At 39.5% G+C, this 24,285-nt stretch overlaps 1 long non-coding RNA gene across 1 annotated transcript; it reads left to right on the forward strand.

Moving 5' to 3' along the window:
• The first annotated feature begins 11,460 nt into the window (after window positions 1-11,460).
• LOC107309677 lies at window positions 11,461-24,070 on the forward strand. The gene is made up of 4 exons (XR_001553282.2): window positions 11,461-11,553; window positions 11,870-11,942; window positions 19,434-19,557; window positions 23,819-24,070. It is a non-coding gene; the product is annotated as an uncharacterized LOC107309677 (long non-coding RNA).
• The last annotated feature ends 215 nt before the right edge of the window (window positions 24,071-24,285 follow it).

The raw sequence follows: 24,285 nt of genomic DNA on the forward strand, positions 1-24,285 counted from the left end.
GCCGCTCCCTCCTTATATACCCTCTGCCTCCCCCCTGCGCGGCACCTGCGGACCAATCGCGGGGCTCCGCTCTCCGCTGCGGGCCGCTCGGCCGCCAATCAGAGCAGCCGTCTTCTGGAGAACGGCTGCGGTTGATGTGGGGGGGCTGTGGGGCGCCCCCTGCCGGCCTGGGGGTGTGGTGAGGAAGGACGGGATGAGGATGGGGGAAGAGCAGGTTGGGTTTGGGAAAAAACAGTTCCTTTGAAGGGAATTTATGACAGGGAGATGAGCCACCAACACAAATCACCGAATATTTTGCCTTTTCCACTTGTTTCTTAGTTTATTTTGGAGTGGGGGCAGGAAAAGTTTGTTTTATTTCTGTTTTCTTGCACAGATGCAGCAGGAAGGCGAAGAAATCCTGGTAACAGGATGTTGGTTTTACCCAGCACCAAACAGTGATGGCCAGCTTACAGATAACAGGCATTCCTTACGCATCCATGCCACTCATGCACCACAAACTGGCTCTCCTTGTTTTCTGTATAGGTCTGGCTCCCCTCCTAGAGGCCTCATTTTCTGCATACATCAGCATACCTCCTGTGTTTTCTTCTTGTCTAACCTAACGCAGATGAAGGTGTTCTTATTATGTCTGTAGGAGCACTATCCTGCTTTGAAATCTAAGCCTAAAGCCACCAAAATAGCTTGTAGCACTAGATCGCATAAGTTGGTTAAGCCCTGTGCAAAACAAGCATTTTCAAGCGTGGCAGCAGGATGCTGCTGTCACAGAAATGCGTTCTTTTCTGCAGGCCCTCTGTGATGTTTTATTCATGCTGCAAGGAGACAGGAAAGAACCGTGTCCTATACTAACATACAAGGGAGAGCTCCGGCATTGAGAGTGCTTTGCAGTCTGTTGGGCTCTGCCTGAATGAAAAGCCCAAAGCCTCTTTCAGTCCCACTTAGGCTCTTTGGTGGGTCAGTACCACTCATAGAGGCACACTGACAGATGCATGCTCAACTATGGAGTATGGTAGAAGAGCATTGCTCAACAGCATGCCACCTTGGTGCCATACGTCATGACATACTTAGTGCTGCACCATAGCAATGCCTCCAGGATGGATCAATCTTTCACTACAGTAGTGAGTTGTGTATAAATTGCCCAGGTGTAATCCCTGTACAAGGTTCTTTTTTGGTCACACCCTATTTCACACAGTAGGTACTGTTTGTAGTGCCTCCTTGTCTGTCATTTCTATGGACAGCCTGTGAGAAAGCAATTGTGTGGAAAAGATAAGTTCCAGACCTTTGAACTTAGAGCCTTACACAGCAGTATTTGCTCTTGTTACCAATAAAGTCTAATATCTCTCCTTGTTTCTCTCACAAGGAAGTTGCCTCCAGGCTGTTGCCTGGATGCTCAATCTCATGAGGAGTCCAGTAGCGTAGTTACGATCTTTCTATCCAGAGGCTTAAACATGTTCTCTAAAATCCTTTCCTGCACTGCTTGTTGCCCACGGTACTGACTCCTGTCAAATCTACTTCACTGCTACTGAATATCAAGTTTGTAATCTCACTCCCTGTAATAATCAAAACCAGTCTGAGGATGTTGCCTTTCTCTTCCCTACTCTTGCATTTTATGTTTGTGTTCTTCTTGTTCTGATTTAGTGCCAGCTCATTCATTGTGCCTTAAATAAAAGATATGATGCAGATTTAAATAAGTATGGGCTATGACAGATTGGTAGGCTGCCCCAGACCCATTCTAGAGCCACCAAGGGCCCACCTCCACACACCCAGAGGACCACAGAGGTATGAGGGGAGGTGGGAATGCAAATTAAGGACTTGTTGTTGCTCTGTGCCTGTGAACTGCATGCCCAGCTATGTATATATGTGCTGGTATGGGGTGTATATGTGTGCTCTGTGTGCGTGTATCTACTACAAATGCATTTTCAGCCTCGCTACTGGTTGGATCTGGAAGCACAGAGCAGCAGTAACCTTGCTGCTTGCAGGCTGATGGATTCAGTACGATGTATTTTCCCCTAACATAAATCCGGAGAGAAAAGCACTGGAAAGCACATACTGCACCATTACTACTTTCGTTCTGCTTTCTTTTTTTTTCTTTTTATTATTTTTTCTGACCGTCTCTCTGCATTCTGCCTCAAACTGGGTAACCTAGGACTAGATCAGCATAAATGCATTTCAGAATGATTTGAATTGGAGCTGAGGGGGATCACATGATTGCAGTCACCTTTCCACCATCTACTCCCTGGGTGAAATCTCTTTGTGCATGAGCACAACCGCAGTGTCTAGCTTCCTTCTTGTCACTGTCAGGGCTGCTGGTCATGCTGCGAATGCACATCACTCACGTGGCTGATGAACTGCTGGCTGAGCAGTGTGGAGGGAAGCATAAAATCGAGGAGCTGCTCTGACACCAGCGGCTGCTTAAGGGAGACACTTATCCATCCATAAACACACATTTTCTTTTTCTAAATGAAAAATCCTGTTAGTGTTCTCCCAAATATCATGCCTTTGTCCTAACTCCTCTGCTTTATACCTTCCTCCAATGCTTGACTAGCTACTATAGCCAAAAAAGCCTGCTAGTGATTGACATGCTTCCCACTGTGCTAGTTCTCTATTACCAACATAGCAAACACAGACTAATGTGCTAAGATTGTCCGTGAGTTTTCTGTTTTAAGCATCTGGTGATCATACCCAAGACTCTCATTATGCAAGGGGGAAAAAAAATACTAGGGATGTCAGTTCATTCTTAAGAACATAAAAACAATCCCACCAGATCAGACCAAAGGTCAGCAAAGCACCAAATCCTATTCCTTGCAGATTCAATTCAGTGGTAGACTGCAGGATGAACAAGCAAGAAGGGCTTGTGGATGCTTATATACTACAAAGGCTAATACACAATGCTGTAGTGAAGAGTATAAGAAGAAAGTCATATTTTTACTCCCTAGAATCCTCTCTCAGCTTTCACTGACTTGCAGCTCCAGAGCTTCTAGGTAAATACATTTGTGGAGTAGAATTGCATCTTGTACTCAAAACCCCTTCTGGTTTTGGGCTCATCACAGAAACTTTCTTCTGGTTGTTGGGATGTGTATCAGCTGCTCATGAAATCTATTAACTCAATTTCATAACCTATTTATTTATAATGGATAGCAAAAACGAATCCCTCAATTTCTGCACTTATTCAGAAACTCTCAGCATCAAATCTCCATTGAACGTGAGCTTGTTTTCCAGGTCATCGATTCAATTTCTGAGCATTTTACTTCCTTTAGTGCTCCTGGAATGGAATAATCATTGATTATTTTCAAGTTGTTTAAATGTGCTCTCACGGACTAGAATCAAAGCTTTCAGAAGAAATTCTCACTCATATTTATTCCTGCTGCTGCCCCTATAAACTCACATACTTGTTTCCTCTTCAGCACACCAGAACTGCCAGGACAATGAGAAAAACTGCTTGGAATTTAAATAGAATAAAATATCAAAAAAGAATTGGTATAATAGCTATTTCTGTATGTGTCAAGTATTCAATAACCACAATTAAAAAGAAAATTACAGGTATCTAGGAAGCCATTACATTGCCTTAATTATAAAAGTCAAATCCACAAAATACACACACACACATATATATAAGGTTGTATTTTATTCTCCACTACAGAGCTTGCAAATACTGATTTTGTTAATCATATGGAGTAAGTGTTGTGTTTTTGCCCTTATCATGGAATCATCGAATAACAAGTTTGGAGAGGACCTACAAGATCATCTAGTCCAACCATCCTCCCATTACCATTGCTACAACAAACCACTAAACCATATCTTGTAGCTCCACATCCAGACATCCCTTGAACACCTCCAAGGATAGCGACTCCACCACCTCCCTGGGCAGCCATTCCAGCGCCTGACCACTCTCTGAGAGAAAAGGTTCCTTCTTATGTCCAGTCTAAATCTCATCTGGTACAACTTGTGGCCATTTCCTCAGGTCCTATTTGTTGCCTGAGAGAAGAGGCCAAGCCCCCCCTCATCACAACCTCCCTTCAGGAAGTTGTAGACTGCAATGAGGTCTCCGCTGAACCTCCTCTTATCCAGACTAAACAATCCCAGCTCCCTGAGCAGTTCCTCATAAGACTTGTGCTCCAGATCCCTCACCAGTTTCGTTGCCCTTCTTTGGACATGTTCCAGGACCTCAATGTCTTTCTTGTAGTGAGGAGCCCAAAATTGAACACAGTACTTGAGATCCAGCCTCACAAGGGGTGAGTACAGGGGGATGATTACTTCTCTGCTCCTGCTGACCACACTATTTCTTATACAGGCCAGGATGCCGTTGGCCTTCTTGGCCACCTGGACACACTGTCAGTTCATGTTCAGCCGAGCATCAGCCAGCACCCCCAGGTCCCTTTCCTCTTCACAGTCATCCAGACACTCAGCCCCAAGCCTATAGCACTGCAGGGGGTTATTGTGGTCAAAGTGCAGCAGAAAAAATAAAAGAAAACATACTCATGCCATCAAGGCTTTATCCAATAACAACAACAACAAAAAGAAAAGATAACATAACTCAATTCCCAGAAATAATGTTGAGTGTAAATTAAATATATATATGTATATATCTAATACCTCTAATAGAATCATAGAATCACAAGGTTGGAAGGGACCTACAACATCATCTAGTTCAACTATCCTCCCTTTACCATACCTACAGAAAACCACTAAACCATACAGCAGAACCTAAGAGAGCAGTTTCTCTCATTTCACAGAGCTGTACATCTCGAGCTCAGATTAACTCTCAGTATTTGAGTATCTGTCTGGGTGATCAAAAACATGCATAAAAAGACACACACATGAGCACAGTGATTACGAATACCAAGGATGGCCTTAACTGTAACATTTTTTAAAAATTAAGGACTTTGCACACACAGTAACTATCCAACAAAATACATTTTAAATAATTGAAATTATTTTTGAATGGAAGAACTATCTCCATTCCTGCTTCATTTTTTTTCCCCCTTTCTATGTCTTTTTCTTTTTCAACAGCCTCAGTGGAACATTCTCCTGTACTGAAGAAATAGTATCTCCACCATATTGGCCTGACTGAGGCTAAAAAGTTATTAATAGCAGGAGTACATGATGGAAAAAAGTCATGTTTTCCTTTTATGACTGGAGAACACAAGCTACTGAGAGTACTCGGTGTTCAGATGATGTCACAATGGTCATTTGATGGCAGAAATTGGAATTAATGAGGGCATCCTTCCAGAATTTTGATTAGACAAAAAGATTTATTTATAATTCTATTGTTCTGCAACAATTACCTGTTCTGCTTCTAGAGCTTCTTGCCAGATTTTACTGATCTATGAGCAGGTCAAAAAATGTCACATCAAAATTTAAAAGTACCCTACAGTAAAGGGAATTGGTTATTTAACAGTAGGAAATTCCCCTGGCTTCCTCTGAACATTAATTTTGATATGAAAAAGATTTTTAAAAAGAGAAAAGAACATTCAGGTATGGTTACTATTATCAACAAAGTTTATATTTTTTATTTGATTTAGAATTTACAGAAACATAACCATTCTTTGCCATCTAGCAGAAATGCTTTAAGAATTAGTATCTTTAATATATCATTTTAATCTACTTTGTAATACATCAGCTGCAATCAGTATATATAGAATCATAGAATCAGAGAATTATTAAGGTTAGAAAAGACCTCTAAGATCATCCAGTCCAACTGTCCACCTACTACCTGTATTTCTCCACTTGGACACGTCCCTCAGTACCACATCTACCCTTTCCTTAATCACCTCCAGTGACTCTCCCACTTCTCTGGGCAACCTGTTCCAATGCCTAACTGTCCTTTCTTAGAAGAAATTCAGTTCATATCATTCTCACTGAGAAGTGTCATCATTCATTTACAGTTTAAAGAGGAGAACTAAGAATTACTTGGATTATCATATCTCTGTATCTTCTGACATATACCTAGCAATACTGATCGTTGTCAAATAACAAGTTCTCCTAGCATTATTATTAAAACAGCTTGTTCAAGAATATAGCATTTGCTGGCTCTTGTGTTTATCTAAAAAATATTGTATTTAGGAATGAGTGTGCAGATATTCAGCAAACAAAACATTCAATCAAATGCATACCTTCACAAGAGTGATCTGGTTGCACAGCCTTATCAGTCTCCTTTTCATGAAGGCATTTTGATGGAGAATTATCTTTCAATTGAATTTCTTTGCAGACAAGACTATTATGCACTTTATCTTTAACATCAGCCATCAAGACTGACAACAAAATGGAATTAAGAACTGGTCATCCTTAGAACTGAGCACCTTTACTCATTTTTAATATCCTATTGTATCTTCAAATTCATCTAGCTTCAGTAACTTCAGTGTGCTTATTTGTTTCATAACTAGAAAAAGGTTGCGGTCTGTAGCCTTCATGATCACAGTAAAGAGCTCAGAAACTAAGTAGAAAAATTAATAATTTCACCATTTTCAGATATTGATAATTATTGATAATTATTTTTAGTAAAACTAAAACTCGAATCAAGCAACTTAAGAAAACTTCCTCTACTTTAGTGCTTTGATTTTTTTAATGAACAAAAGAGGAACAGATACAAAGTTACGGCAATTTCAATTAGAGAAATACACAATAAGTAAATTAAGATAGATCAGAAACTTCTAAATCTGCCATGAAATGGAAATTAATATTTTATAAATGTGGTCATTCCTTTCTGTGAATAAGCTTATCTTTCTCCAAGAAATGTCTCAGTAAGCAAAGTAAGCACTGAGTAAACCTGGGGGAGTTAATGCAGTGCGTGGTGGTTTTCAAACCACATTTCAGGGAGAATTTAGGCCAACGCTGGTGATTTTGTCACTTGACAGATCCAGTACTTACCATTGCTATAAAAATGGAGGATGCAAGTGACAAGGAATGATGCCACTCTGGTGGCACAGAGCATTTTTCTGTGCTGTGGTTTGGGGTAGGGAATAGCTTCATTCACAGACCTGTTGAGAAACTGGCTCCTGCCTACTTTTATGGTGTGTGGATGTGTATCAAAGACAGAACATTTAGCATCTATTTATTTTTTTTAAAGCTATTTTATAATTTGGAGAGAAAAAAATGTTTCCTGCTAAAAGTGCATACATGCACATATGTGTGAGCACATAAATATTTTTATGTACATACTTTGAGAAATACCTTCTGAGTACAGAAGGTTATTTACCCAAATGGATGACACCAGTTGTTCCATCAAGTTAATGAAGAGATTGCCAGCTTCAAGAAGCAAGTGAAATACAATCGATTTTCTGAAGCATTTGTCTCACAGTTACACGACACATTCTTAGCAGGGTCGGGAGCTTGTTAGACAAAGGTAAGGCTCATAGTACTGTCTGTACTGTGAATGAATTTGTTTTCATGAACTAGATCCCAAAATTGATACTTTCTTGTGTAGTCTTGAGTGCAGAAGAATGACAGTAATTATTTTCTGAAGGCTGTAATCACATAGGTAGGCTGTTTTTTACACATATATTTAAGAAGCTCATGAGAAGGGGTATTTTATTCATAGAACTCCCATTCTTAGCTGTCCTCATCTTTGAAGCTTAAAGTTCTAATAGAGCTGGTCAAAATAATGTAGTATGTTATTTGATTAAACTAATAGAATTCAACAATCAAAACAGAAATCACAAATGTTATATGTCTTTAAGGACACATCTGATAGACACGAATGACTCCAATAACCACAGTTTCAGTTTCTGGGCACAGGATGGATCTAATGCGAAGCATGAAAAGAATATTAGTGAAGAGGAAAACCCAGCACATGAAGTGCATTTGTAGGAAGAGAGAGAGATGTTTACTTGGTGCACCTTACCAAGGCAGTTTGAGCAGTCAGTGAGCCAAGGATTTGTGAAATGAAGGCAGTGCAGAGGAAACAGTAGACAAAGAAGACAATATATACAACTTTGGGAGTAGAAAGAGCTGTAATGAAAATGTTATCTCCTTGGTAGTGGAAGAAAATATCTAGAATTTAATTTCCTTTCCTAGAGATAGACTGAAGGAAGAAAGAGAATAAAGCTGATAATATGAAGAAAAAAGAGCTCTTACAAGACAGCTCTGTACATTAACTGTAAAATATAGAAATTCATACAATACTCTACAGACAATATAATCTCTTAATTCAAGATCATCAGAAACACACACACACATTTGATTATTTCAATTGTTCTGAAATTGCCTTGTTCTTAACTTGATTTCGTGCTTGAGAAATGCTTGAGAATGCCTATCTGTAAATAACAAAAATATCTTAATGTCTATTAGTGTAAACACCTAAGATCAGTTGGAGTTTAAGACAAAACGAAAACAGAAACAAAAACAAACAAGCAAGAAAGGTGGGCCAGAATAGTGATTTTAACATTGCAAACAAAAAAAAACCCCACATTTCTCAGAATGGCAAGATCTGTGTGCAGAAGTGTGTATACCTGTGTGAAAGGTTGATCTAGAGTCAACACAGCTGGGAAAAGGACAAAAAGCAAACTATGGAGTTCTCTATTAAATATATACTACAAAAAGAAAAGTCAGATAGACTACCCTTAATTTCAGAGCTTTGTATGTTCTACTGATTAGCAAGAAAAAATTCCATAGACTATTTTTTAACTTAAGTTTTTTTGTGAAAAAACCCCAGTGTGTTTTGTAGTAGTCCATATGACTCATATAAGCCATTAAGGCCAGAGACTGTCCATAGTAAACCCATCATTATTATGTGGGCCAAGGTTAAAAAAGAAAACATCTGTTTTATGATTCCACTCACTCTTCTAGTTCTATATCAGTTCCTCTTGTAGCCAGAAAAAAAAAGTGCTGAGAACAGACAATTCTTTGTAATTTCCAAAACCTCAGTTTAAGACCCAATAGACATCATCCCCAATAGTTTTTCTTGGCTAACACATTATGTTTGTATCTGCAGCTCTCACTGGACTTTGCAGAGAAGAAGAGCAGTTACAAATTAGTACATGCAAAACTCTTTAACTTTCAGCATGAAAAATAGCACTTCACTCTCTCTGCAGAAGGTCAAAAAATTCCATTTACAAAGAGGATTATACACTCTTTACAAGAATTACTATTTCAAATTAAGTAGAAATCAGAACCAAACCAGAAAAAGACCATGAAAAAGCACAGGAATGTGTCTTGCTTGAGGTAATCTATTTTTCATGTGCCATGAATATGGGCTCTTTCACTTGACTTGTTCTGCATTTTTCATACTGCTCTAACAACTGCTTTAATGTCAAGGTTCATTTAAGGCCAGCATAAAACCATTTGCCACTTTCCATAGATTTTTAAATTCCTAAATGATGTCCAGATTGTTCTAGGAAGTATTTTGCTTTCCTCTGTAGTGTCTTTAGAATCAAAACCCCAGTGTCATTAAATATCTGCCATCTCTCATTATAAGCCTTTCCCATTACCTGGCAACTGGAAATAAGGTGTTCTGTGCATGAATTACTTCTACGGCAACTCTTTTACTGCTGTAACTCCTTTAGTCAAAGCTTATATTTGGTAAGAATCTGGATCCTGTCGTGAGCATAGTCAGCATAGCCCTAGATCTTGTTCTGAGATCCCTTTATTAAATGGTCAGAAAGGCTGTTTTGCTGTTTTTTAGCATTAAACCACTCACAGATCTGTATTCAATTCAAAAGCATATTTGAAAAAGTAGAAAGAAAATATCTGTTTGTGAAGCTGTTTTTGGCTATGGCAGGAAATCACTAATGAGCAGTTTCAGTGAATCCTGACACCCCATATGTCACAGCTCCTTCTATCAGCACTAAAACTAACAAAGCTCTGGCTTGTGGTTGGATTCTCAGATGTTTCGTAAGCTGATGCCTCTCACTGGAGACATTCATTTCACTCACCCCCTTTTGCGGTTTCTCTGGTGCCTAAAGAGGGCTGAGTTCATGCTGCAATCTTTCCTCAGTGGAGGAACGAAACAATGTCTGTCTTCTCCATACAAGTACCCAGTTTCATAAAGTTTTATAACAACTTTATATCTTCAAGACGACTGTCTCTTTGTCAGACTTAGCTGAGGCTGGTCAATAGTTGCAGAAGTTACTAGGGTAGGGATGAGTGAAATACATTAGTCTTATTTCCTTAGGAAACTAGGCTCAGTGTTTTGCTTTTTTTGGTTCTTTTTTAACATCCATGTTGCTACAGTCTTCAAGTCTATATTACTGAGGAGTAAGTTAGTAACCTATAAAACATATAATCTATAAAGAAAGATTGAGAGAACTGGGCTTCTTCAGGTCTCTGGGGAGATCTCATTCCAGTATTTAATGGGAGCTTATAAACAAGAGGAAGAATGACTTTTTACATGGGCAGATAGTGACAGGACAAGGAAGAATGTTATTAAACTAAAAAAGGGAGATTAATTTAGATGTTAGGAGGAAATTATTTTCCCAAAGGGTAGTGTGACAGGGGAAGAAGTTGCCCAGAGAAGCTGTGGATGCCCCATCCCTGGATGTGTTCAAGGCCAGGTTGAATGGGGCCCTGTGCAGCCTGATTTAGCATGTTACAATTGTGACCATAGAAGGTGGTTGGAACTGGATGGTCTTTAAAGTTGATTCAAACCCATACCATTCTGTGGTTCTGTGTAGGTTACTCAGGCTGTGTCTTGAACTTTTACTTCTATAAGAAATTCACATGTTGCCCCTCCATGGAATGTTGTTTTGACTCTGGCTCATAGTGGTGAAACCAAACCTCATCACCAGTAATGACACAATCCAGGAAACTGTCATATTCAGCCTTGCATTCTTTCAGTAGGTCCTGACAGGCCTGCATAAGGCCTTCCTTCTGTTCCAGTGTGAACATCTTTGGAACCTACCTGGTGAAAATGCTGTGATATTCCAGTGTTGCCACCATATTTTCTAATGCACTGGAGCTGATATTCAACTCTCTATACAGTTTCCTGGTCATGGGGATGAATTGATCAATACACTCTTCATTCCGTGGTATGACGGCAGTGCCTGGCCATCCACAACGTGGTTTGACTTTCATGTTGCTTTTGCCAGTGCTGAAATGCACCACCCTCTGCCTCACTGTGCTCACACCCACTGTTTGGTGTCCATCAATGCTGAGCAAGTGCCAGTGAATGTAAATGGGAGCCTTTTTTTAATTTTTTTTTTCTGCATGGAAGAGTTCAGTGACCCACCTTTATATGCACTTTCATGTTAGATGCCATTTTGTCAGCCCCTCTGCTGACATCTGTCACATGGCAATAAACTGTAATGGAATGTTAGCTGGAACCCCAAGTGCCATACCACCAACGTCTGCCTCTGATATTGTGGGTCAACATAATAAAATGAGAGGCATTACTTTTGGTGCAGCCCTCCTACAGTCCTGCTTGAACAGTCCATAGGACTGAGGACTCCGTAGTCATTCTTCAGTCTGTCAAACTCCCTTTGAGATTTCTGTTCCAGGCATCTTGCAGCACCAGAGCACTGCCCTCAGCCTATTTGTGAAAGCAAACTATATTAGGTGTAAGTTTTTGTACAGCAATTCCTTTTCCAGTGAACACTTGCACCTTTTCTTTGTTGGAAGGAATTATTGGTAAGGCCAGTTGTTCAGGGAACATCTCTGTATGTTGTGGCATTTACTTGACTTTATAGCATGTTAGTTTAATTAGAAGCATATTGATATTTTTGTTTGTTCTGCTTCGGTCCAGTAATCATGCTGCTATCCTGACTTTGATGCAAATCTTTTCTACATCAAAGCCATCTTCTAAACAAAATTCCATGCTCTGTATCAAATCCATCTGTGGCCCTTTGTGGTGAAACACCTCATTGCAAACAAAATGAGTGTGAGCTGAATGCCTCAGAAAATATGCTTCTGATGTACACTAATATGCACTTTGTTTTGCCAACAGAATCCATGAGGAATCTTCAGGTACAAAAAGAAGGCTGTTTGGAATTTCACCTGGAATTTCTTCACGTGTAAAAGTAGGAAATATATTTTTATATATTTGCTTATTTTTGCTATTTGAGGCCAATTTCAGTTAAGTATTTAATCCTATTTTCTTTAAATGTGAAAAGTTATTTGCTATACTACTCCCATTATTCCCAGAGGAAAAACAGTTGCCAACATTTCAGCATATGCTTTACCATGGCCTTTTGCTGGAGTGATGAACTCTGAGACAGCCCAGTCCTTTTAGCTCTGATCTGTAAAGAACTTCTATTTCCCTTGGAAGATAACTCGAATCCTCAGTAGTTCTGTTCTACCCAAACTTCAGCTGAGATCAGCCTGTGATGAGAGCAAGAATACGATGGGACATTTGTAGGTACTACACCATTTCATACATCTTTGTCTAATTAAAATGGAGAAGTGTCCTATTTGTTGTCAGATCTCTGGCTTCTACTGTAAGGACTGGCTTTCGCTATAATGGTGAATTTCTCTTGAACACTACCATGCTCTGCTAGTAACTGCAAGTTCTTGCAGTCTGCTACTGTTCAGTGAAGTTCCTCTTATGTTATGACTAACACACCAAGTTTAGCTTGTATTATTTGCCACAGGATGTGGTGGTTTTTGGCAGGCTCATTTTGACCTCCATGACTTCCTGCTCACACTTCTTTTCATACGTTTTCACATTTTATCTTGACTCCAACATTTGAATGCTGTCTGTTCTCCACAGCTCTTCTCTGGACAGCGCAATTTCTTGGATTCAAAATCTGGTCCTTTCATCACAGATCAATTTTAGATTAATTGTTCTCTTTTCTAATGCATATGGTGGCTCAGATTTTCATCCCATGTCCCCATTACAATTTGGTCTTTTATTAGGGCCTGAATCAGCCTCCCCACATGATCAGTTCATCTCTTCTCTCTTTGATTACAGACTCTGTTTTTCTAAACTCTTTCTGTTCTCTTTGGAGGATATTTACATACTTTAGATGACTAAGTGAAGTGAGAGGGGAATTCCTTATGAGGGCAACTACAGCATTTAAATTAGGCTCCTGCTCTGAATTGCTCAAAGAGGAGCTCCCACTCCCTCTCCAGCCCATTCCTTCTTCTCTCTTTCCATTAATAATCTACAAAGACTATCCCTCTAATTTGCCTCCCTAATTTATAAGCCTAAATTTAAGCAGTTTGAGTACTCCTAAAGGTTCAAAAATACATTTCTTCGTGTGTTATATTTTTAGATGCTGTAATGTCACACTTCTACAAAGTTATACAATTAGCCTTTTCTGCTTGGTCTGACTGGAAGGTATTCAGACCATGCAATGATTCAGACACACTGTTTCCCAAAATAAAGCTACCTTCTGACCAATCAGTCTGTTTTTGCTGGCATCCATTAGTTTAACCTTCCCCAGCTGTCCTCTCTACACTTCACCTCTCCTGCAGAGCTGTAGTTGGTCTCTCTTTCACTGAGGTTATTTTCCTCATTACTATCACCACTCTTGGCATCACATCCCGGTATCAAACACCACTCAGTGCCAGGTACCTGACAGAGCCCTGCTTCTTTCAACATCTGATGCCTTCTGATCAGCACTGCCTGTCCTAAGTCTCTGAATAATTCCAGTGTTTGCTTGTCACTGGCTCATGTCCCAGCTTCTTAAAATACAGAGTTATTCAGAAGGAGTGCTTCTCAAAACATTAATACTATACATCTCAATGCATTCTTCAGAGCAAATCAAAAGAAAGAACAATAACATAACAGTAAACGACCTTTGAAGCGTGTTCCAATCCTGGTGTGCCACTGTCTGACGGTCTTTGTCTGCATTCAGCCATAACCAATAACCACAGTCAAAGAGGAGTGGTGTTGTAGTATGAATTCTGCAGAGCAGATTCCTAACGCACTTCAGTCAAATGGGTACATTAATCCCTGAAGATCAGTTCACAAAAAAGACAAAATCGTCACATTAATAAACAAAACATAAACAGGGGCACTAAAACAGCATATTTTTATTGAAAGTTATGCAGAATTTCTTTAACTTACTTTCTGTTCTCTAAAGCATAGGAATATCACCTATTTACTCTAGTATTACATGCACAATTGAAGCTTTGAAGATCTGCATCTTTCATACTCACTGCAAACACAATTATTGAACAGGGAGTGAGGGATTTTGAGTGTGGATTTTTGTGTTTACATATTGCAGGCAGCTTATTGAACAAAACTTATTTCAAAGACTTTTAATTAGCATTTCAATGAATTTTTTATGGTATTTCATATTTGAATAATTTGCTATAAATCTGTCATGCCGTACAGCCTACAGATTAAAAAATCCCTAATATTATTGTTATTTAAAGTACTAAAATACTTAGGAATCTTAAGTACAGACCAGAGACCCAATGATATAGCTACTTTAACGGATAGGAAATACTGGTTCCAGTTTTTCAGGGTTTTATTATGATCAAGTACTCTATTACAAAAACTACTTTCCTCAGCAACTGAAGTGGGTCAGCCATCAGTCAAGGCACAGGAATTATTTTAAATGCATACCACTAACCTGTCATTTAAAGTGGTAGCTTGTATCACCCACAAAAATGTACAGCATTGCACCAGTGTTCTGTATTTGGGACTTTGACAATTTCTACTCCTAGAGATAGCAGAGTGCTAGTGTTTTAGAAGAGATGATGGGTTCTTCAGCTACATGCATATAATGTGGCCCGTTGCTGTTTGTTGCCCAATGAATTCAATGGTATTGTTTGTTATCACAGCCCTAAATAATACTGATACTGTGGAGACAGGAGTGATACCCCTGAATGTGAAAGTGCTGATAATAGGATAATAGATCTGAAGGATCAGTGATATGTATAGGCTAAAATACCTTTATCCTTTCACCAGAACCAAGTCAAATGTCATTATGTTAGTTAAAAGAACACAGTAAGACTGGAAATGATAAATTATAAAGGAAAATCCACCATGCTGGATCCAGCACCCCAAGAAAGTTGCAGCTGCTGTGGTGTCACTCTTGAGGCCTCCCAGCAGTAAGGCTGAAGGTGTATTGATAGTAGGCACATGTATACAGATCACACATAGATACTACATAGGTGCACTGCTGGACATACAGGTCATGGCAGACGCACTGAGTGCTTATATCAACTCTGAACTAGAATCCACAATGTACTACAGATAGTGCAAAAAATCTCTGTGGAGTGGTACAGAACCCTGCAAAGCAATCAGGAGAAGTCTGACAGGGGGAAGAAAAAAGGTACTTGGCAAAAGAAAGGGCTGGACAACCACCACCTTCAGAGCCTGCAGGAAACCTAGGGGACGACAGGGTGGGTACCAGAGAAATGATCCCAAGGTTTGAGGGTATTTATAGAGTGACAGAACCATGGAATCATAGGCCAGTTTGGGATGGAAAGGACCTTTAAGGTCATCTAGTTCCAACTCCCTGCTATAGGCAGAGACACTACCCTCTAGACCAGGTTGCTCAAAGCCCCATCCAGCCTGGCCTTGGAATCCTGGATGGGGCATCTATAACATTGCTGGGCAGCTTGTGCCAATGTCTCACTACCTACATAATGAAGGGTCTTGCCAAGATTTTAGACTTCAAACAGATTGCCTGAAACATGACAGCAGCACTGAAAACAGGTTTTGAGTTTCAGAAAGGTTTCAGACTGTTTGAAAGAACTGATTGCAAACAATGATTTCAGCTGCCTCCAGGCATTTCTCTTGTTTATATAATGTACGTAAAACTAAGAAAATGAAATGCCTTTTTAGCAAGATATTTATCTGATTAAATTCGTATTTTTCATGAATTAAAAGTGTCTGTGAGGTCCTAAATTAATTAATGCAACCCTTCATCTTCACCAGCTATAAGACATCGACCAGCAATTCAGAATATCCAAGTAAAAAACACTTCCAAAGTTCATGGTATTCTTACTAATCAGTGTGTAGATCCCCACCACTGTAAATCAACATCAGCATGTTGAAGTCAGTTGAGTAATCAAAGTGACATTGATTTTTCACAAGCTGAATGGCTGACCAAAAGCATTTCAGTTTTACTCAAGGCTTTTTTTTGAGAAATATAGGTGCATTTTCTCTCCCCCTGTCTTTGACTCAGAGAGTGAGAATACCAAACCTAGTATTAATTAAGTGCTCAGAATTGAGCAGATGAAGAATATATCTTGAAGTTTTTTTTTCAGTATTTCATGTATGTAATGTTTCTATTCCTGCTTCTGATCGTAATTTTGGTTATAGCAACATAGTTACAGAGCACTGCGAACGAAATATGGTGCTATTACTGAGATAAACATCTGACTGATAGTATTATACACCCACTCCAGTGATAAATTTACATTATAGCAATTTTTCATAAGGGAAATGTTTGCTGGAATGTGTTACAAAGACATTTCTTCAGTCATCAGGGTTTGCCTGTTATTAGAAAGGAAAATAAAAATAACATAATGGATTAATGAGAGCAAGGGGAGTCCCTGCATACTCTCTGTGCTTGTTGAAATTTTCATATGCTGACTATTATTTAATTGCTTGCCATTAAATGTACGAAGCATGTCAGATAACACTGGGGTAAAAAAGCTCTTATTGTTTTTGATTACCTGCATTTAACATTATTACCTTTAGCTCCCATGTTTCCAAAAGCTAAAAGAGTAGAGCTGGGGAGAGTGGAGGACATCTTTCTAGAAGCTCTAGGAGGGCTGATAGAGGAACAATGCTGTTTACATCCGTGCGTCCATACCCATATGTGCATAATGAAGTGATAAGGACATAGGCATCCTCAGGAGAACAGAGGACTTCCGAGAGGGTGGATCCAGTGCCTATCACAATAGTGAGATCTCCTCTGGCCAGCTACTTTTTCTGTCATCCTTCTCTTTGCTTTCCGAGCCTCCCCAGATGCTAGCACCACTGACTCCCCCCTCATCTCAGCACCTTGCCTACCAAATCCTGAGTGTAGCTGACAAAAAATCGATGTACAGGTTGTATTTACTGAAAATCCACTTGGGTGGGACTCAGGAGGTAAAAAAAAGAAGACAAAAACAAAAAAAACAAGGTAAGTCCAGAAGAAAAGTCCGTAAATGTAAGGGTGCCCTACTAATTTGTCAGAATCAGTACTGAATTAATACAGTTTGGTATTAACACTGAACTTCCTGGTGTTAAATAAATGCAGAATCTATTATGCAACAGATCACATCATGGACAGTACTGTGAATTTTTCATATCTGACACAGAATAACCTCAAGCAGTAGGTCAAAGTGAAAGCTTTTTTCTGTTCTTGTTCACAGTCAGTCCTGATTACTCCCAAGAAAACAACTAGTTTAGGAAGAATCAGATTTCTGTAAATCAGTCATGCACAGATCTATGAGGTATACTTCTCCAAGTTTATATTTACCCTAGCCTAGTCAAACTGCCTTCACACAGATGTTATAAATAACTGCTGTCTTGTGTCACGACATTTTACTGAAAATTGGATGAGCTGAGGAGATAAAGAAGGAGCAGAATAGGTCAGTGCTGTTCCCCTGCTGTAACAACACTCCATGCCAGGCTGGGGGTACCAACCAGAGGTGATAACGGCGGTGGGGACTGAAAGGAGGGATACCACAACACTATCTTGCAGTGGCGACATGATTCATAAAGCAGCAATGTGTGAAGGTGGTAAAAGTTGATTCACACGAGAGACTACTGCCATCTAAATGGCTGTGCCTCTCTTTCCAGGGGTCTCAAATAATACATCTGTGCTGTACCCTCAGAGCTGCACATGGTCCTGCACTTATGTTCTGTGTGAGAAGCCAGACTGGAATGGGACCTCAGTTCTGATCAGCTGCCATGGGAATACAGTCAGAAAAGTATGATAAGCCAAATCCCAGTATCTTTGTAAAGGAGTAATTTTATTCTTACCATGATTTTACTGAAAAAAGAACTGCAGCATAAATCGATCCCTGCCTTTTCTAAAGTCATACACAAACCAGAGGCTAAGCTCTCATTGAAGCCCAGATACTTTCTCACCTGTTTGCCCTGACCATTCAGAAATGACCTGTAAAAATCTGCCTTGCCTCAGAACTCCTCTGAATTGGCCAAAGAGCTGCAGCAGCAGCTGCAGGAGCAGCAGCTGCTGCAGATCCCTCCAGTCAGCTCTCCTGTCACAGGTTTCCCTTGACTAGTTGATTCTGAAAGGAATAACCTCAGTTTCTAAAACTGTGTTTCTCCATTGGACAATCACACTATGTGAACTCAACCTTGATGTCAGCTGACATGCATTTCACATGTACAAAAGAGTACTGAGCATGGTAGCTAGTGAAAAGAGTGACAGGAGTAACTGACGGCATCAGCGTTCAGGTAGGTAGGTTGAATTTTACAAATCGTGAGATAATGTGACTCTTAAATCAGGAAGATGGTCAGCCTGCCTAGGGCCAACCCTATTATTTTCATTATTGCCTCCCAGACAGACTGAAAGGAGGAGAAGAAGAAACACCCCATACATGGGCAGAGCCCACTACGTGTCAGACTCTCATCCTCAGAAGATCTGAATTTTGCATCACTGAACAAAGAGCTCTGGGTAACCTGGCAAGCTCTGGCATTTCACTGATGCTTCTGATCTGGAAAGGAAGTGTTTAATATGTCTCTCATTAACATGCATATCTGAGGCACAGAAAGGAGGAACTTGCTTAGGATGATTTTCACGTTACTGATCAAATGTGGGCACAGGAGGGGAGTTCAGCTTTGCTAGATGTGCCGGCCATTGAGATACAGCAACTGTTCTATTACACTGCAAGCTGCAAGTGATGCACTTCATGTATGTCAGCTTGTCATAGTCTACCTTCAAAGATCAGTCACCTCTTGGTGATGGATGGCCCTGGTTTATACTGAATTAAAGATGCCATAAAAGCAAATGAGGCAGGACTAGAAACTCAGGAATGCTTTTTCCAATTAAGAATGCAAGAAGTAATTACTTAGGCAAATTGCAGTTGGAATTTGGCCAGTAAAATTGAACTCTGTGTTCATGAGAATCAGCATGAGTCTAATCTAAAAAAAAAAAAAAAGAGAGAGAGAGGAAATGGAATAACTCTCCTTTTTAAACTTATCTTTGTGATATTCTTTCATTTTCCTGATTTCTGCCTGTAAATTACTTAATTATCTTCTCTATTCATAAACATTCCAATAGAAAATTGCCTGGAAGTTTAATCCTACAATTGTTACTTCAAATTAAAAGAAATGTGATTTGAAGGGCTGTGCATTCAGCCTGTGACATATCAGAAGAAATCCTTTGTTGAGGAAATTAACCATATTTTACTGAACTGAGCATAGGTTTCATAATAAACACATACACTCTGATATAAATGCAGAAACTCCAAATACAAATTTGGAGGACTTGGTACTTATACTTAATTTAACTCCATTAGATATGTGGAACTGAATCAGACCCTTCTATTTTCTCACATGCCAGAGGGAATAAACGTCATTTCTGACACAGATTTAAATTTGTGTAAAGTTGGAAGTTTTTTATTTGTTTTCAAAGCCATTCTTTGTTCCACAGAGTGAAGGTGAACACCCAAACAAAATGAAGAGCGAAGAACGGTCATAACAAGCAGCGTTTCCTGAACCTGATAAAGACACAGCTTGCTGAGAAAAAAACCTGTGATAACAAAATGCCATACAAGGTTTGTTGTTAATATGAAAGGTATGAAATCTGAACAAAGAAAACTGTCAGTATAAGAGGATTTTAACTTTTAACCATATATATAAATATGTATACAGGAGTGTGTGTGTTATTGAGAAAGAAAGAAAAATATTCCTTCAGATGGGTTTACAAAAGAACAGCTAGAAGAAGCAATTTTCATTTTTCTTTTGTAATCTAGATAGTGTAAAATTATTCTGTCTTCACAACCTCAAGGCAAAGAAGACAGCCTGCTTCCCTAGCTATAAAAAACAATCTGTCAGATTTTTTTTTAAAGGAAGTCACAACTGATTTCTCATAAGATAAGAAGCAGGAGGATCAGAGCTTTGTGGTGACAATGAAATCTGCTCAAAACTTTTACAGTGAAGCTCAGCTCCAGCGAGGTCCTGCCTGAGGCACTCATCCTGCAGTCAATGCAGTTTAGATTCTATAGACTTGGGGCTTGAACTGACAGGCAATTAGGCCTCCTTTTCCATCCTGCTAATTGTTTTTTGTAAAAGATCCCTTATCTGAATAGAGAGGAAGTCTATCAGAAGTAGAACATACAATCTACACACCTAAAGCACATACAAAATCTTTGTCCTCCCCTTAGAAAACTAGTTGCAAGGCAGCTGGAAGAATGCTTTTCCAAAAATGCAATTCACAAACGTTATGTTTATATTTGTTTCTCCAGTAGACAGAATGCTGAGAAAGGCGTGCAAGCAATCAGTATAATACTACCTGAAAACAAGCAGTTCACTTTGTAAGGAAATCCCAAACCCCATGGTAGTATCAGTTCAACTAGTTTACAGAGATTGCCCTTGTGTTAAGTGCTCTGTAGCACAGACATCTAACACAGCGCTAGTACAAATAGTAAAAATCATAAAATAAGAAGATCACAGAATCATAAATGCTGGAAAGACCATGAAGCTTGTCTAGTTCAACCACCAACCCATCCCCACCACAACCACTGAACATGTCCCTTAGTGCCCTATCTATGTGGTTCTTGAACACCTCCAGGGACAGTGACTCCACTGCCTCCATGGGCAGCCTGTTCCATGCATTGCTTTTCCTGATGTTAATGGAGAAATTTAAAAAGGAAAGAGAGGAAAAACAGCTGACAACTATCTGAAGAACAGTTATGAAGACGATGGAGCCAAGCTCTCCTTTGTGTTAACAGACAGTGGAGTGAGATCATTATCACATTAATTTGCATTGAACATTAAGGAAAATACAGAGACTAAATGGAAAATCTGCCCTTGGAAATTATAAGGATTTGCCCAGGCAAAGCTATGGCTGCCTGTTCCAATAAGTTCTGCTTCAAGGGGACTTCCAGAGACCCCTCCAAACAACATTCTGTGACCCAACAAAGCCAGACATTCATTTTCTGTAGGCATTAAAGATAATTATGGTTTACTAACATATGCATTTGGAAATCTCCACTCCAGAGGGATTTTAACCTTTGCACAGTCTGTCGGAGAGCGGAAATGCAAGAAAGATGAGTGGAGAGTTGTAGGAAAGAAAGGATGCTCCTTTTGCCTATCATGACTGATAGCTTTAAAGTCTAAGAACAAACATGAAGTAGGACATTTTGTTACTTCCTGAAAAGTTGTGACATTCGCATTATTGTTAGGATCCCCAAAGAGGCGACGTTTAGCATTGCATTTGGATTTTTATATACGCATACATAAACCTCAAAATTCAGAACAGGTGGAATCTAAGGAACAGAACTTGATCACAGAACAGGTTGGCATATCACTCTTAAAATATGCAGTGCACTGTCCAGACAGATGGACTGTGCAGATACTGCTTGGCAAATTCAGGTAGTTGCAACACTGCATTTGTCTTTCTTGTGCAAGTGAGAACAGAGGTTTGAGCTCCAGAGGAGTACCTTTATTTTACTGCAAGTGAATATCATTCTCCTTTTGTTTATCTTAGTGCAAGTTTCAAAATCAACTTTGGAATTGCCTATATTGTATTTAGAGATATAGACACTTCCATCGAAAAGAAATTTCCATTGCCTCATTGAAAATAGTGTGCTAATTCTCAAAGCCCACACGTGCAACTTACTTGTCTTTTGCTTGAAGATATTACTTTTGAAATGAGCATCAATTTTTAGTCTCTTAAAGAAGCTTTGGTTTGGAGAAAGTAGGAAAACAGGCTTATTTTTCTTTGTGCTCAAGTGGAAGTCATATCCAGTGCTATTATGATAGACAACCAGGAAAGCAAAGGGCATCATAGAAATCTGCAGAGTTGCCTGGAGGCCAGAGTTGAGTTTACAGCAGGCTGCTCACCTCTAATCACAATAGATGCCAAAAAGCAAACATTCATACCTGAATAAGTGCACACCTATCTACAAAGAATAACGTGTCAAGAGGTCTTTTCTTCAGAAAATTCCTTATGAGTCCTGGCAGTGTAGGGGCTTGCTGTACAAATTAAGAACATGTTACAGCAGAGCTAGGAATTCACCTACCACAAAGCTTAACGTTCACTGGAACTTAAAAATGTGCTCAGCCTTTTCATAACATGCCTCATAGAAAATTGCCTCTGTTTTCTTGCCTTGTAGGGAAAGAACAGTGTTTATAAAAAGTAAGAGACTGAGAAAGCTGTTTAACAAGACCACTTGTCACACACTTCAGGCCAGATTCCTCATTTATAACTTCATGAAGCCTGTCAGGATGTAATTTTCTTTCTTCCGTTTTCTGTTACCAAAACATGAGAACAAGGACAGAAATAAACTGAGTCAGAGAGAATGTTTTGGCTCTAGAAATACCCTCCGCCTGAAACTAGAAATCACATTAGGAATTTACCCACTAACAAGTGAATCAAGAAGGCAAATAATCTTAGTATTTTAGAGATTAGATTTTATACACATGTTTCTATATATATTATGAGTTTCATAAGCTACGTTTCCTTCTTTGTTACAGTAGTGGTGGCCACCAGAGCTGCATTCTGGGACATCAGCATGTGGTCACAGCTTTGCAGCCTTGGGATGGCTATGCAAAAATGCTGCAAGCTCCTGTTTGCTGTAGAGCAAACATGAGCCGCACGTTCCTCACACAAGACAGGAGGAACTCAGGATTCCTTAAGCAAGTCTGCCACTCTCATCCAAATAACTTGCAACATAGCAGCAAACAGATTGGGATGCATTTTCATGGCATCATTAGGGTCAGCTTAGGTGCAGACATGGACTGGAGTACTGTAACTCACCTATTTCCTGTATCTAAGGAGAAGTGGTTGCTTCCAGCTCTGCAGTGGTGCTTGCATTCTTGCATGGAGGAGAGCAAGAAAGTTGCAGGAGCCATTGCTTTTTTGCTGAGTTTTCAGGAAGAGCAACCACCAACCTTGTGTGCACAAGAAAGTCTGAATGCCAGCAACAAAACAAATCAGGCAGGGAGAAAGCAGAGTGTGAAGCAGTGGGGAGGGATGGAACCATCTTTTTCAGTTTCAGCTATCACATGGTCTAGCATGGGGCAATGCTCCAGATTCACCTCTTAGCAAGTAGGTGAAATGACAAGTAGAAGGAGATGGTCTTGTTTTAGCTTATGAGAACTTCCCCTTTTCTGTGATTCTGTGATTTCCAGTTGGAGCTGGGTTCCTTTAGACCATGTTGATATTATATTCCATGCACATGGTATAGACAATGGGCTACTATAAAGGGGCCAAGAAGCTGATCCTTAGAAAGAGTTTCATCTGTCTGGAGCACTCTGGGACAACCACACATTATGACAGCCTGAGGCAAAGCAGAGAAGAAGGCTGATGCTGTAGATACTGCGTGACTCTATTTCTGCAGGTACTGAGAATTATGTTTGATTGTAAAATTTTACTATTCCTGTCTCAGATAAAATGTGGGCAACTCCATATAAAACAGCCAAGGACTTTATAGGGATGGAAAACCATGGTTGCTTTAAGAAAATTGTTTCAGGCATTGAGGGCAATGAATTTTGCTTAAAACAGAACAGAATATGAATTTCAGTAGAATATACATGACACAGAATTCAGAAAAGGTCATAATATTCTATCTTATTGCCTTTGGAGCAAACAATGACTGCAGATCTGAGTGGAATTTGCAGGTACAATTTAGCAGAGCATTTATAGACATTCATATTTAAATAGAAAGATAAATAGATTTTGTAAAATCAGTCCTCTGGTACTGTTACAGTTCAGAGTAAAAGACTGGAGAGTGCTATTGTGGTCTTTCTCTGGTAAGCCTTTAAATTTTTGTAATGAATAAGTAACGCTTTTCTCTTTTGCTCTTTGCAAAGGTCATGGAGCGCTGAGGGAGAAGAATAATGCGAAGTTGAAGCCCATCATGAAAGTAGTGAGCTTTAACATTTTATCGCCACTGTTCCTACTGGAAGACTGTTGGAAAACTTCATGGCTCTTAGTATTAGGAATGTTATTTTACTTTGCAACCAAACCAATACACTCCACTCTGTAAGAGAAGGAAAAGAAGAAGAAGAAAAGAATTTCACCTGAAATCCCATTTGCTCTAAATTAAACTAATTTAATTTCAAGCTCTCTTCATATGTTTTATTTACTGAACTTCTTCCTTTAGCCTCCTCAGAGTGTGGTGACAAAGCTGACAAATGCCCCCCAGAGCAGCCTCTACAGGAGGTGCAAAACAATGAAATTATCTCCCATGTGATATATATGATATTTTCTGTTAATATTATTTCCCATTTTTGGCATCACACTGTTGGAATGTATTTCACCTATGATTCCCTATAAG

Source organism: Coturnix japonica, chromosome 2 (assembly GCF_001577835.2).
Source record: "Coturnix japonica isolate 7356 chromosome 2, Coturnix japonica 2.1, whole genome shotgun sequence".
Lineage (NCBI taxonomy): Eukaryota > Metazoa > Chordata > Aves > Galliformes > Phasianidae > Coturnix > Coturnix japonica.